Source organism: Camelus dromedarius, chromosome 6 (assembly GCF_036321535.1).
Source record: "Camelus dromedarius isolate mCamDro1 chromosome 6, mCamDro1.pat, whole genome shotgun sequence".
NCBI classification, from domain to species: domain Eukaryota; kingdom Metazoa; phylum Chordata; class Mammalia; order Artiodactyla; family Camelidae; genus Camelus; species Camelus dromedarius.
This window is the reverse complement of record NC_087441.1, coordinates 47,734,571-47,750,689: the sequence shown is the minus strand read 5'-3', so window position 1 is coordinate 47,750,689 and position 16,119 is coordinate 47,734,571. Positions and strand designations below refer to the sequence as shown.

The 16,119-nt window shown below is 43.2% G+C and overlaps 1 protein-coding gene and 1 long non-coding RNA gene across 2 annotated transcripts in view; one reads left to right on the top strand and one right to left on the bottom strand.

Moving 5' to 3' along the window:
• Nucleotides 1-16,119, bottom strand: part of PREP (prolyl endopeptidase) — a 118,746-nt gene that overhangs the window by 32,039 nt on the left and 70,588 nt on the right. The gene's annotated exons all lie outside the window — the stretch shown is intronic.
• LOC105097137 (uncharacterized) overlaps nucleotides 1-16,119 on the top strand; it is a 168,611-nt gene that overhangs the window by 147,500 nt on the left and 4,992 nt on the right. Inside the window, exons 11-13 of the long non-coding RNA XR_010381287.1 lie at nucleotides 5,603-5,735; nucleotides 15,410-15,473; nucleotides 15,876-16,043. This is a non-coding gene — a long non-coding RNA (uncharacterized LOC105097137). The remainder of the gene's footprint in view (nucleotides 1-5,602; nucleotides 5,736-15,409; nucleotides 15,474-15,875; nucleotides 16,044-16,119) is intronic.

The window sequence follows — 16,119 nt, the reverse complement described above, 5'->3', positions numbered from 1 at the left end:
AGAATGCTCATAAAAAGGCGCTGAGCTCCGCTTTTCATCAGACTTGACAGAGGCCACTTGTGTGGCCTGTGCTAAGTGTGGCAAATGACAAGGAGCAGAGCTGCTCAGAAATTTCACGCTCCAGGCAAACAGGGAACAAGACATTCCATCACGCAAAGAGCCCGCATCCTCCGTACCCCTTTATCTTGTTTTACAAGGATACGAAGAACCTCAAGGCGGCACTGCACATTCCTGTGCTGTGCTTAGGTTAAAAATACTAGCCCGGCATTTGAAGGTTGTGATCCTGTCTCTTCCCGACACGTCACTTTGGAGGAGTGGGGAGGAGTTTCAGAGCCACCTTTGGGCAGAAAACATAAAGGGAAATGTCTATTCCAGATTGTCTTAGTTTGCTTGCCAAAGGATGACTGGGCATTTCTGTAACACTGGAGATTTTACAGAACTCCTGTGGGGCACCTCTGTGACAGCAAAGCCGGTCTATTTAATCATCTGTTTTAATTTTCCTGAGTACCAACAATGTGCTAAGTGCTACACTCATAGTCTCTGTGGAAATGCACCGGCTCTCAGAGGCTCGGCCATCTGTTCTTTGGAATGATAAACCCATTCCCAGTCTCAAACTGTGGAGCAAGAAGTCAAAGAGAAAGTGGAAGGTTCTGAACCCAAGGGCAGAAAGACAGTGGTATAGACACAAGGGGAACATGGTACTTTGATGGGTTTTTAGACTTTACAGGTATTCAGGTATTTTAAGGTAGAAAGATATTTGGGGCGATGATGAATAAATATGACTTGACTGCAAAACATGAAAGCTGTCTTCAGTTCCACTGCTGACCTTTCTGTGGTCAAGGCAGACATAATCAGACATTCTCATAAAAGTGAAGGACCTACTTCACGCACAGGTTCAGAGAAAGCAGCTTCTGTTTTTGTAAAAGGCACTGTTCTCAAGGGTGCTCTCCCCGAACACATACGCTGCCCCACAATCAGGCTCACTACATACAATGCGGAATGCGTGTGTGCTTGTTTTGTTTTCCATAAAAATACCAGAGGGTGATGAGCTCTGCCCTGTGTGAATTCAATAAACATTTGCTGAATGAATAACTGAGTTAGAACTGCATATTAAACACTCTCTTTCTGACCCCACAAAGACCTATACACCAGCTCACCTCAGTTCCTGAGGCTCAGAGTCATCTTGGATACCTCTCATATATCATCTATTTATCACCATCTATCCACAAGGTGGCCTGTCTCCACAAAGGACTCTTGCTTCCAATCTATGGACACTTGTTACCAGATTTATCTCCCTGAGATTAAAAAAATCTTCCTTTTAATCTAGGTCACTCCCCTATTGAAAACATGCAACGCCTCCTCATTTTCTACAAAATGAAGTCCAAATTTGAGACCAGCAATTGAAACTATCCACTCTCTGCCTTTGTGAATCCCTTCCAACTGTCCTCTCCACTGAAATTGCCATTTCACAGCTCCAGACCCCTGCTCCCAATGTCACATGCCTTTATAGACTAAAGTATGACTGGGGAAAAAAAAATCACTTGCTCTTAGGGATTCACTTATTTGGCCCCCAACCATTCCTACCCAAGGCAGGCAACCCCAAAGCTACATCTCAATTCAACCTTTGTTTGGATGGTTCTAGTAACGAGAAAGAAACTGACAAGAGTCAAATGGCAGGTCATTTCATTTTGAAGCATCTCTAATTGTTAGAAAGTTCTTCCTTATCTGAAAACGTCAAAATAACTGAAAACACGGGGAACAAAAATTAGCCAAGGCTCTGGAGACAGAACCTAGTGATAGTAAATTCCTACGTAAGCTAACCATCAGCTCCAGTTTCCACACATTTAAAAATAGATACGAAAATGCCTGCCAGTTAGTTTCTATATTTTTTACAACAGAGCTTTCCTCAGTCCTTACTTTGGTCAAAATATATGTTATTTATTTTACTTGATTTGTTTAAAACACTTACATAGTTTTTCCCACACACCAAGCACTACTCTGTAAGGGCTTTCTAAATATATGCTTATTTTATTCCACACATGGGCCTATACCATGAATATCACCATTTTTTAGTGTGTGTAGGGGGTCCACTTTGGCACAGAGAAGTAACCAGTCCAAGTCACACATCTAGTAAGTGATGGAATCAGGGTCTGAACCTGGGCTGTCTGACTCCAGACTCCATCCTCTTAGCCACTGTAAACAAGGGACCAGCAAATCCCCAGCCCCTCCACCAGGGGCCCCTCTTGAACCTTCAGTGGTACAGCTATTGTGCCCTCATGCATCTCCCTTCTAGGGTTGTGCATCAATTTACATCTGTACCCAGCACAGTGCCTGGAGGGTAGTAGGCACTTAGAATACAAATGCTTGGTAAGTGCATAAATGCATGCTTAAATTGGACCCTCTGCTTCAATCAAACATAAGAAAAAGTATTTTAAGTGGCAGTTCATTAAAAAAAATCCCCAACAAAATACTGGCAAACCGAATTCAACAATACATTGAAATGCTCATACACCACAATCCAATGGAATTTATTCTAGGGAAGCAAGGATGGTACAAAATCTACAAACCAGTCAGTGTGATACACGACATTAACAAAATGAAGGAAAAAAAGTTCTTATGCAGAAAAAGCATCTGATAAAACTCAACATCTATTTATTGAAAAACTCTCAACAAAGCAGGTATAGAGGCCACATATGACAAGCCCACAGCTAACATCATACTCAATGGTGACGGCTGAAAACTTTTCTCAAATGGTCAGGAAGAAGACAAAGATGTCCGCTCTTGGCACTATTATTAACCATCATACTGGAAGTCCTAGCTGGAGCAATTAGGCAAGAAAAAGATACAGAAAGCATCTATATTAGAAAGGAAGAAGGAAAACCGTCACTATTTGCAGATGATGTAATATTATATATAAAAACACTAAAGACTTCATCAGAACAGTTAGAACTAATCCACAGTTCAGTAAAGTGGCAGGATACAAAATCAGTACACAAAAGTCTGTTCCATTTCTTTACACTAATAATGAACTACGAGAAAGAGAAAATAAGAAAACAATCCTGGGGGTAGGGGTGGGATAAATTAGGAGTCTGAGATTTACAGATGCTAACTACTACATATAAAATAGATAAACAACAAGGTCCTACTGTATAGCACAAGGAACTATATTCAATAGCTTGTAATAACCTATTATAAAAAGATTTATAAATATTTGCATGACTGAATCACTATGCTGTACAGCAGAAACAAACACAACATTGTAAATCAACTATACTTCAATTAAAAAAAAGGAAAACAATCCTATTTACAATTGCATCAAAAAGAATAAAAGACCTAGGAATGCATTTAATCAAGGAGATGAACGATCTATATATTGAAAACTACAAGACACTAATGAAAGAAACTAAAGAAGATGGAAGGACATTCCATGCTCATGAATTAGAAGAATTAATACTGTTAAAATGTTCATTTTACCCGAAGCAATATACAGATTCAATTAAAATCCTCACCAAAATTCCAATATTTTTCACAGAAATAGAAAAAACAATCCTGAAATTTGTATGAATCCACAAAAGACCCTGATGAGCTAAGGCAATCTTGAGAAAGAACAAAGCTGCAGGTAATCATGCTCCCTGATTTCAAACTCTATTACAAAGCTATGGTAATCAATATGGTACGGTACTGGCATAAAAACAGACACATAGATCAACAGAACAGAACAGAGAACCCATGCTTGTATGGTCAACTAATTTACAATATAGGAGCCAAGAATATACCATAAGAAAAGGACAGTCTCTTCAATAAATGGTGTTGGGAAAACTGGGCAGCCATATGTAGGAGAATAAAAAAGGATCACTATCTTATACCATATGCAAAAATTAACTCTAAACAGGTTAAAGACTTGATCATAATACCTGAAGCCATAAAATTCCTAGAAGAAAATACGGTAAGTTCCTTGACATGGATCCTGGTGATGATTTCTGAATCTGACATCAAGAGCAAAAGCAACCAAAGTGAAAATCAATAAGTGGAACTACATCAAACTCAAAAGCTTCTGCACAGCAAAGGGAACCATCAATAAAATAAAAGGCAACCTACTAACGGGGGAAATAACTGCAAACCATGTATCTGATAAGGGGCTACTCTCCAAAACATATAAAGAACTCACACAACTCAACAGCAAAAAACCAAACAAATCCAATTAAAAAATGGACAGAAGATCTGAAGGCATTTTTCCACAGAAGACATACAGATGACCAACAGGCACATGAAAAGATGCTCAACATCACTAATCTTCAAGGAAATGCAAGTCAAAACAATGGGATATCACTTAACCTGTTAAAATGGCTATGTAAACTGCTGTAACCACTATGGAGAAAAGAATGGAGGTTCCTCAAAAAATTAAAAATAGAACTACTATATGATCCAGCAATTCCACTTCAGGGTATTTATCTGAGGAAAGTGAAAACGCTAATACAAAAAGATATATGCACCCCTATGTTCACTGCAGCATTAGCTACAGTAGCCAAGATATGAAAACAACCTAAGTGTCTGTCAGTGGACAAATGGATAAAGAAATTGTGAAGTGTTCACACACACATACACACATGCGAATATTACTCAGACATTTAAAAAAAAAAAAAAAAGGGGGGAAATTCTGCCATATGAGGCAACATGGATGGACCTTGAGGGCATTATGTTAAGTGAAGTCACAGAAAAACAAATACTGTAAGATCTAATTTATATGCGGATTCTAAGAAAACAAAACAAAATCAAAAACCAAGCTCACAGATTCAGAATGCTAATAGACTGGTGGTTGCCAGAGGTAGGGGTGGGAGAAATGGGAGGACTGTTTTGTTTTTAAATAAATTATAAAAAAGTTTTTTTAGAAAGAGAAAAAAATCCATACAAACACAGCAGCTGAGAGTCTGGCATCAAATTCTTGTAAGCTGAAGAGTAATAAGGTACAAATTAACCTGGTTGAGGTACTTAAGGGACTATATATATAAGCATGTATCAGGTCCCAAATTTCCAACTTACTACTAATGAAAAATACTTCCCATCTGACACTTTCCTATGTGCAGCTGTTAATCTATTAATTTAGCAGTGCATGGCGGATGAGCTTTACAGTTCCTAAACTGCTTAGTTATGGTCATTTCCTCATGAGATCGCACCTGCACCATAAAAATCCAACAGGAACACTTTGAAATCTATTTCAAGTCCTCATTAACTCAAACCCACAGCAGACCACTTATTTATTTCATTGCACTAGAGAAATAAAATTAATAACCAAAATGTTGAAAAGACAAACTCCAGCCAGAATGTTCAGTAACAGAACAGAACTGCACAGCTTAAAAATTTGTGGCTGGCAGTTATGCATCCTTAACAGCATGAACTATTAAAGAGAGACAGATGTTAGTGAGGAGAAAAGGGAGCGGTTTTCTGCAGTCAAGCAGTTCACGGCCATGGGGTTAGGTGTGGGGGAATGAAACAACCTGCACAAAGCTGAGTGGCCCTGATTTGAGGTCAGACTTGGCAAAAGCCCCAGAACCAGGAACCTGGCAAAACCATTCAATGACTATTTTCCCTTTGTCCATCCCAGTGGAAACTGAGAAACAGCAAAAACACTGTGATGAGCAAATGCACACAAGATAATTTTGCTGCAGAGAAATGAATGACTGGAACACTGAAAAGGTGAACCTGGAAGAAAAATTCACGGGCACAAAGGCATTTATGTGAGTATCTGTTGGGCACATTCAACGCTGCTATTACCTCTGATCCATCTCTACCTAGAGTCTCACACAATACAAATGCAAACCAGCAAAACAGACCCCTCTAGTAAGAGGCAAAAAATCAAAAAACAAAACACAAAACAAAAAACCAAACCCATCATAGATGATTTCAAGGCTTAAAAAAACAATCATTAGGAAGGTCATGAGCACACAGTGCTGTTTCACTCCCCGTACTGGGACACGTGGGGCCAGAAGTGGACTCGTGCTGGCGAGAACAGGCTGCAGAGAGATGGTCAGTTAGAAGGGACAGAACAGAGGCTTAGAGAAGCATAGTAACCGGCTACTGGGAGGCATCTCAGCAGGGGGCAGAAAAGAGGAAGGGGAAAAAAATGAAGGCAAATCACAAAGTTCAGAAATCCTGCTGTGAAGGGACAGGTACCACTTCTTCTCTGACTTTTAGTCTAAACTTGGCTGTGTACATGCTCTGTATTTGTGCGGCAGAGTAACACTGATGATCTTATCAGTGAAACCATCTTTTTTGATGGTGATGAAATGGCTCCCACCACCTTGTTCATTACCCCAGTACTATCACAGAAGATGATCTTGTCTATTCATTTAAAAATGTTTTAAATGTGGAAATAATATACTTTCGATTACGCACACACATCCATTTTTATTATCACCTGTAATCAAGGCAGCATTAAGGCAGTGAAAAAGCGAAGTCTAAGCTTAAGATGAATAATTGAATCATGTCCATGGACGATGTAGAAAAGAACACTGTGCCGCACTGGTGATGGATGGCACTCAGGATGGTGGATGGGGAACATGTGACAGTTATGAAGCATCAGGAGTGTGTGCAGAAAAGCTGGTTACAAAGCCAGCACACTGAGTACAAAAACCTTTATTTAGTGAATTCTGTGTAATATCTCTACTACCTAGTAATTAACACACAAAGCCAGGGCCGTAAGGAGACCCCTCACCCTGTTAGAATTGGGCGGCTGGGCTCACTGGCTCCACTCAGGCTTCTTCAGTCCATTGCTGCTCGACTTTTGCTAGCTACTCTTCCCACCAAATGCTCATGGCCCATCCCAACACCGCCCAACCCATCTCCTCCGTGACTTCCGGGCCATACTGTGCCGTCCTCCTTGAAACTTCTCCCTGTGATGCAGGCTTTCCTGGCTCCTTTTCCCCACCTCCCTCACCTCCTGTCTTCTAAAGTTTAAAGCTCCCCAGAGACTCTCGTCCTCTTCCTCTTCTATACACACTATTGAGGGGGCTCAAGCTGTGCGCAGGGATTCATCCACTTCGTGACTCCCCCGACTCCTGCCCCTAACTATGAGCACCTGGCAGATGGCCCACATGCAATTGGCATAGCCCCTTTCAAGGGCTCCCCACTGCATATGGGATAAAAATCTCACCCCATTTGGGTGCATACCAGACCCTTAGGGTTTGGACCTGTCTCCCTTCCAGGCTCATCTCTTGCCACTGGGCTCCAGCCGTGGTCCTGAGCATAGCCCTTCTGTGTATGAACTCTCCTCCCTCCCAAGCCCTTCCCTTGTCGGCCCAAAGCTCCTTTCCAGGAAGCCTTCTTCCCAGGAATAGTCTTTGATGTTCCTACTCTTCTGAGCTCCCGTAGGACCTGTGATCAACTTAAATCAAGCTGCTAAAAATCTTTGATTACACCTCCATTTCTTAGGTATAGACTCTATCTTTCCTTATATTCCCAGCCCTGCCAGAATCAAGATAGCTGCTTATGAAATTATTTTTTCAATGGCTGAGAAATTACTTTTATTTACTTAAGCAACCTTTTCACCTAGTCATTCCTTGATACTTACTGTAATTCCTCACTTGGAAATTCCTTCTTATTCAAACTAGTATTAGTAAAACTAACACTATCTTAAGTGTCCTTTGGCTTCTCTCTGCGGCACAGAGCCTTCCGGGACCTCACTTACATTCACAGTGCGGAAAAGACCTTACAAGAATCGTAAATACAAATCAATAAAAATGCTGACAAGTGAAGAAGGAAAGGGAAATTGAATGCGTGAAATAAGAGGCTGCTTTAGAAAACAAGTTAGAAAAGCCAAAAGCCACTTAAAAGAAACAAGCTTTACAAAGTCTGGAAAAAGTAATAAAAAAAATCCAAAGTAACGACTGTAAACTCTCATAAAACATAATGAGGAATGGTCAACTGAATTAACATGTCAGTAGAATTCCTTTTTTAAAAAATTACTCAACTTGTCTGAAAGGTTTCCAAACATTAGCATGCAGGCAACAACACAATAAATGTATGCTAGGGAAATACAAAGAAAAATTTACTTTGATGCTCTAAAAGGGAGGGGCAGTGCTATTTCCTGCTTTTGTCAAGGACTCTGACTCAAAATACTCTTAAAGATTAGATCATGCAAAAAATTTCACAGAAGTACAAATGGCTGTAAACATTCATTTTCTGACATTGTTTGTTGGTTTTGAATGGACAGAAGCAATTATCAAAGGAGAGGAGAGGGAAGTGGTCCAACAGAAATTTCACAGGAAGGAAGTGTTCCACTGGTAGAGGCTTCTGGCAATGATAGCTAGATGATTTCAGAGTGCTTCAACTATCACAGCCTTGCTCACTCATTTGTCAAGTGTTTATATATGTATCTACTCTGGGCTCTGGGGACACTGCAGTGGGCAACACCACTTTCTAAAGGGAAGAGAGAGGAACACATTAACAGAGGAAAAGATAATGTCAGCTGGGGAGAAGTGTGATTGGGAAGCAATAAAGGTGATGTGGGACCGGGACGGGGAGGACCCCTGTCTCACACAGGGTGGGGGGGACGGCATCTCTCGTCAGGGCAGTGAGAGTGAGTGAAGACGTGGGGGTGCGGGGGAAAGTGAACATTCCAGGCAGGTTTAAAATGGAGGGGGTATGTTGGGAGTGGGGAGTGTGTGCAAGCAAAGCAAGGTGGCCAGTCTGACTGCAGCTGACGGCAGCTGAGTGGACGAAGGGGAGAGGGCAGGGGCCACACTGCAGGGGGTCTGTGGGTATTCCTCAAGGCTGGTCAAACACAATCCAAAGGTTATCAAAAAGCCACATTAATTTCTGAGACAATAGCAGTCGCTTTCTTTTGACCACAGATCTCAGAACTGGCTGCCCTGCCCTGCCTGCTAACACAGACCCCAGGCAGGAAGTCTGCCTGTCATTCTATCAAGAACAACATCAATGCTTCACCCAAACCGACACCACTGCAAACCCTCAATCCCGGGGTGGAGGGGTGGTGGTAATACGTTTACAGGGGACTGGAACTCACCAACGTCACCTCAAGGGGAGCGCCTGGCTAGATTCTAGATTACACTTGCATTTTCCCACTGAGAGTTATTAGGGGCCATCATCTCTCCTACCGCCAACCCTGCTGTTGGCAGCCCTGTGGCTGTGCAGGAGCGAGCAGCTGTGGAGGGGGTCCAGCTCCTGCAGGGAGGGAGGGCGAGAGGGAGGAGGCCTGCAGGGGAAGGAGCCTGCGGCACGTGGAAGGAAAAAGGTGACTATCTGCTAGGTTTTTTCTAGGGCTGCTTATATTTCTGAAGAAAATACTTGGAAAAATGAAGGCTTAAAAATAACAGAATGGATTTCTATTGACAGAATTTTGGGTCAGAGGATGAGGCCAGGTGCAGAGGCAACCCCCAACCCCACTGAGACCTACTCTGCCCTCTCTGGGGAGGGGTGCGTGGTGTCCACAGGGTGAGTTCCTGCTGCTGTTCTTGCTCCTTCCAGCATGTGGAGGGTGGCCGTCACCATCTGCCCACTCTGAGGCTGGTTTGTCCTCAGGACATAGTGTTGGCCAATGATGTGTGGCCAAGGTGGGAGGTGACACTTCTAGCCAAAAGGACTTGTGGGTGACACGCTTTCCCTCTGCGCCACAGGGACAGACCTGTGGGGTGGGGAGGCTCCTTGGGCAGGGCCTGGAGGGAGTGCAGGCTGATGGCTGACAGACAGCACCAGGAAACCAGATGTAAGCTCTTCTGAGGTTAAGCCCGAGATTCTGGAGGTGCCTGTTACCTGCAACGGCCGAGCCTCTCCTACTGACAGAGAAGAGGGCGGCCAGGAAGAACCCGTTCCTCATGAGTAGAAAATTCTAACACTTGATATCTGAGAGTCTCCCCACTCCTGAACTGAGTAGGTAACACAACACGTACATATTTCAAAATTCCAAAACAATTTTTTAACTTTTTTTTTGATTTTGGAAGTTGAAACTCAAAAGTTGGGGAAAAACAAGGTAAGAAGACAGAGAATTCAGAATCCAGGAGGTCTCACGGAAGGAAAGTGGGGAACTGGTACTTGGAGCTGTCTCTCTGAGGCGCCCGGGCATCTCGCACACCCTCCCTCCCTCCCTTTCTTCCGGGCTGAACGGAGAGAATGTCCCTCCTTCTGTGAGGGCCAGTCCTTCCACGGGGGCTTGGGGTCCCCTCACCTTCTCAGGAACTGGGCCCCTAGGGTGGTTCTCTCCCTCCTGGAACCAACCCACTGACACACCAAAATAATCTGGTTTCTCCCACCTTAACAGGACATGCCACTGACTTCATACACCCCACACCACTGAACTTCTCAAAAGCCTGTCCACTTCCTCTCCCCTCAAACCTCCTCCCTGATCCTGAACTTACTGCCACGAAAGCTATCAAAGGCCCAGTTTATAAATGTCTTACAAAATTACGATTTGATTTTTTTGATTGATTTGCTTTCTTAGCACAGCTATACAAGTTATTCCACAGGAAGAAAATGACAAACTTGGAAAGCAGTCTGGAGAAGGAGGAAGAGAGTGGGAAGATATAACCCACAGTTGTTAAAAGTCAGAGACGTTCCGTTCATCTATCAGGGATTATTTCTTCTAAATTTTTTAAAAAACATTTAAAATGTAAGCCTTTCAGATTACAGCATTAATAGAAAATTGCTGCAACTAGGAAAATAATACAATACCAAATAATGCACGAGAACAAAGCGAATCCCTCAATCCCTCAGTAACACCCACCCACGAGAAACCAATACTCAAGTCTTCTTCAACTTACGATGGGGCTGCATCCCGATACACCCATCGTAAGTTAAAAAACATCAGAAGTTTAAATGCACTGAATACATCTAACCTATGGAACATCATAGCTTAAAAGTGCTCAGAACACTTACATTAGCCTACAGTTAGGAAAATAGTCTAACACAAAGCCTATTTTATAATAAAGTGTTGAGTAACTCATATAATTTATTAACACTGTGCTGAAGGTGGAAAACAGGATGGCTGTCTGGGTGCGGAATGGCTGTAAGTGTACCAGCTGTTCGCCTCGTGATCGCACGGCTGCTGCGGAGCTCCGTTTGCCACTGCCCAGCGTCACGAGAGAGTATGTTACTGCATCTCTCTCGCCCAGGAAAAGGTCAACATGCAAAATTCGAAGTACAGTTTGTACCAAATGTGACTGCGTTCACACCATCATACAGTCAATCCCCTGCAAGTCTAACGACTCGCTGTAAGTCAGGGATCACCTATATGTGAACACCATGCACAGACGTCCTCGCCTCTTTCTCTATGTACTCTCTCCAGCCGCCAGTCTGCCCCTGCTGTGCACTGCTAGTGCTGTTGTCAAGACCGTCAGTGAATCCGCCTCATCAGATCCAAGAACTCTCCTTCCTTATTTGACCAACCAAACACATTGAGTGTCACCTGCTACTCCCTCCTTTTCACACCCTCCCCTTGGCTTCCTGGTCTACCTGGTCTGCACTCTGCTGGTTTTCCTTGCACCTCTGTGGTTGCTTCTTAGGCTCTTTGCTGGCTCTTCCTTCTCCAACCAACCCCTAGATGTGGGGCTCCTGAGGGCTCAGTCCTGAGCCTTCTCCACTCTTTACATGTTCCTCCATGTGATTCTGTCCCTGCCCCTGGATTTAAATAACACACTTACGCTGAAGAAGCCCACATTTATAACTCCAACCCAGATCTCTCTTTGGACCATAAGACCCAAATATCTAAGCCCATCCTTGACATCATCACTTCGATAAAAATTTAACAGGCACCACAAACTTGACAGGTCCAAAACATTTCTCCTCCCCAACCACTGCCAACAACTTGACACCAGCTGCTCAGATTTAAAACCTCAGAGTCATCCTTGATGTGTCCCTTTCCCTCCCCTCCACATGCAATCCCTCACTCCGTCCTGTTGGATCTACCTTCCTGGTGTATTCCAAATTCACTTTTCCCCACATTCAACGTCTACGTTTTAGTCCAGGCCACCTTATCTCTTACCTGGTCTACTGTTACGGATGACTACTGGCTCTCTCTACATCCACACCTATCCTTTACATCTATTACCCACAAAACCCAAGATGGTTTTCTTACATCAAACATGTCACCTTCCAGCAAAAACCCCAAAGGGAATCCCACCACACTTGGGATTCCAAACGAACTCCTAACATGGCCACAAAACCCTGCCTTTCCACACACCCATTTCCTCTTTACTTACCACACCCCAGTCTTCTCTCAGGTCTTCTCTAAAGCCAAGTGATTTGTACTCAGGGCCTTTGCTCTAACATGCTGGGCTCCTCTTCCCTCATTTTCATACAGTTTGCTCCCTCTCAGCTTTTAAGTTGCCACTTAAATGAAAACTCAAGGGAACTTCTGTTGCTGACTGAATTCACACCAGGCCCCTCTGTCACTCTGAGGAACAGTCCCTGTTTATTTCATTCACAGCCCTTGTTCCAACTTGCAACGTTCATGTTTTCGGTTCACTTGCTTTTGCCTATATTTCCCATAAGAGCAAAGACCACATCTCTCCGGGTCACTGCTACATTCCCAGGGTTTAACCCAATGCTTGGCATAGTGTAAATTCTTAATAAATATAGAGACTGCATAAATGAATGTGGTTTTTCCCCATCCCACCTCCACCAATCAATGCTGACCAAGAATTTCTGATGCAAGGTGAGGAGGAGGAGGAGAGCTGCTGGCAGCCATATGTGGACTTGAATGAAGTGTGAAAGTCTGGCTGGGTGAGCAGAGGCAGCTCCACAAAAGCCCTTCTAACACTCTGTCCTTCCTGTTGCTGAGGATTCTGAGCAAAGGATCAAAGGTGGGGCTTCCAACACAGGCAGATTTGCAGATTCTCAAACCCCCCAGCCACAGTTTTAGAGTATTTATACTTTTTTCTAATCTTTTCTGAATATTTAAATTAGGTTTATTCACATTAAATTTTGGAGTTGAACTAGACATATCCTTGGCAAAATATAGAGAAGTTGAGGGTCCAGATGTAGGCAGCATGTACACAGGGATTTTCACTTGTACCCTAGATGGTTTTCTTTTTTAATTTTTTTCTTTTTTTAATTGAAGTACAGTTGATTTACAACTATATATAATACACACACACATATATAAATTGTGTTAGTTTCAGGTGGACAGCAGAATGATTCAATTATATCTATCTATTCTTTGCCATTGTAAGTTGTAACAAGATATTGAATATAGTTCCTTGTGCTATACAGTAGGACCCTGTTGTTTCCTAGATGATTTTCTGTTTGAGATTCAATTTCGGAATTGCCCACTACCTTAACTAGGATCAAAGGGTTTATTCTCTGTTAAAAATATGTTTGTATGCATATTAATATTTATATTTACATACATATGTGTACAAATGAAGGCAGCTGGAGGCAAGGAGGACCCTAGGCACCATCCATTACTTAACGCAGCAAACTCGACTCACAGATGATTTTTAAACGTGTAAGAATGTAGGCTGTGTTTATCAGTACAGCCCGAGTAGATGATTTTACATTGCCTTTTTTCGGGACATTAACCAAGGGAAATGATGAAGCTTTCTCTCAGGTCTTAATAAGGCCACAGTGTTTTATGTCAATTTCTACATGAAGACCTAGAACCACCTGCCTTGGGGCATTCAACAGCAGAACTGTGGCAGCTGGTCAGAGAAGCAGGCGGGTGCTCAGATGCTCAGAGCATCACAGAATTGGAAAACCTGGCTTAAGCACCAGTTTTGCCGTGTGACTTGGGGCAACTCCTCTAACTTCCCTACACCACAGACTCCTCATCCAGAAAACTGAGACCATGAGAGTGATCTCCAAGGATGGTTTTCCTCTGAAGAAATGAGATGATGCACAGAGAATGCCAGCACGGAGGCTGGCGTATTGTGTGCACTCCCCTACGCTATGTGTTCAGGTACCAGCTGAACATCCCCTCTGCCTGTGCTTCACTTTTGACTGAGCTCCCAAGAGCAAGAACAAGAAGAGAAGCTTCTACAGAGGAGATGGGACTTGACTGAATACTTAAAAATGTGTTGAATTTCAGAGAACGGAGTAAAGGAAATAAGCAGTGTCAGGATGGAGCCCCGAGGAAGGAGAGCCAGGCAGAGGCGAGCCTGACAAGGCTTGTATTTAGGAGGTGAGCCTGGGCGGCGAGGAATATTTGGGGTGGGGACTCGGGGTGGTGAGGCGGCACCTTCGCAGGCTGGATGAAGGTGCCACCAAGAGCTGGTTGAGGAGCTCACACCTGACACCGACAAGGACCAGGACGCCGCGTGTGTCCCTGTTCAGTGTCCTCACCATGCCTCCCACTTGACGTATTTCACCATCATGCTTATCACTATGACGACATCTCTAATCTACTTCTTACTGGGAATGAACAGAGAAAGATCGAGCCCACTTCACAAACCCAGGTCAGAGGATACTGAATCCAAATCAAAAGATTATACTTACGGGAAAATTTTCTTCCCTTCCCACAGACCAATGATAGGCCAGGAATGGCTTTCCCACCAGGGAGATAATGAACATCCACAGTGCCTGGTACTCCCGCCGTCAGCCAGTGACCATCAGTGTATCTCCAGGCAGAGGCAGAGGCAGGGGAGAGACTTCTCTCCTTCTGCCCTGAAGAGGGAGCAGAGCAGGAAGCCAAAGAACACGCGTCTAGCTGGCAACCTACATAAGATGTACCCTGGGGCTTAGGGGAGACACCGTCAAAGAAAAGCAGGAGGAAGATCACCCCTAACTCTCTCCCGTCAAGCCTTCTCAATGCAGAGAAAACATGAACAATTATCAGACTTCCAGACACCCTCCCAATCCTATGAATTATTTAACTTCACCTATGAAGGCAGAAATCCACAGACAGACCCAGGAATGGATGTGCCCCGCTAAGAAAGAGCCGTAGAGAAAGTCTGCTTTGGGCACTGAAGCTGCTCTCCAGGTTCACCGTACAAGAAGCGGAAGTCCTGGGCGAGAGCTTCCAAAATAAATCTGTGAATATTCTTTTGATTTTGAATTAGAAGCAATGTAATATCAGCATTAGCATTAATGCCAATCCCTGAGTAATATCTTGGGGAAGTCCAGCAGAGATAACAAAAGCAAAAACATAAATACTCATGCTTTTTACTTCTGAACATACTTTAAATGGAGTTTCAAGCTGCCACATGGTGACCAATATTTAAGACTTACATAAAACTCCTCTGTATACTTTAATACATTAAAATATAAATGTATATATGTATGTATAATATATATATGATCTAAATAAATGGATAAGGCAATGAGAATCTCCATTACAATGCAACAAGGAGAATGGAAGTGAATATTAAAATAAATCATAACAATATTGTAAGTCATTAAAAAATGAATTTATGGGTCCTCATGTCTTCCCTTTTACACACAGAGTCTTTTTATTATTTAATAGGCTCCATAAAAGTCCACAATGTACTCACTAGATCCTGACGTGATGTGAAAACATACTTCTACAGGTAAGGAAGCTTAGGGATTTAGAGGCTTTTTAGTCTAATCTGTTTATTTTAAAGGTGCAAAATCCAAACCTAGCTACAGAGAGAGCAAGTACCTTAGCCTCATGACAGGACGTGCAGGGTTAGCACGGCTCTGGAGCTCTGCACTCTAGTCTTGGCTCTGTCAGCTAGTGATGGATGGTGTGACCTTTGTTAAAACACTCAGCAGACCGAGTTTTAGTTTCTTCACCTTTAAAATGAGAGGGTTCAAATAGATGAACCCTAACATATGTGCAATTTGTCCAGAGCCCAAAACCGAATTAGTGGAAAAATATACCACAAAGGAAGAAGCAAAAGAGACAGGTATGAAATTGAGGACCTAACATCTCCCCAGAGGCTGATTTGTGCCCTGCTTCCATCCCAAAGGGCAGGCCCCTCATGGATCGCCGGTGTCCACGTCCTCGGCAGGGACAGTGCAGGGGGATGGCTGGGAGTTGGTTAACCCAGGAGTGAAGAAAGAAGACTCTGGCCCAGAACATAACACCTGCAGAGCCGTCGGGACACTGCTTACCTAGCTTCCTCATCATGCCAGAGGTAACGTCTCAGTTCATCCTGATTTTAATGCTCAGCCTCATATACCCTTGTATCACTTCTGCTACAGTCAGGACAA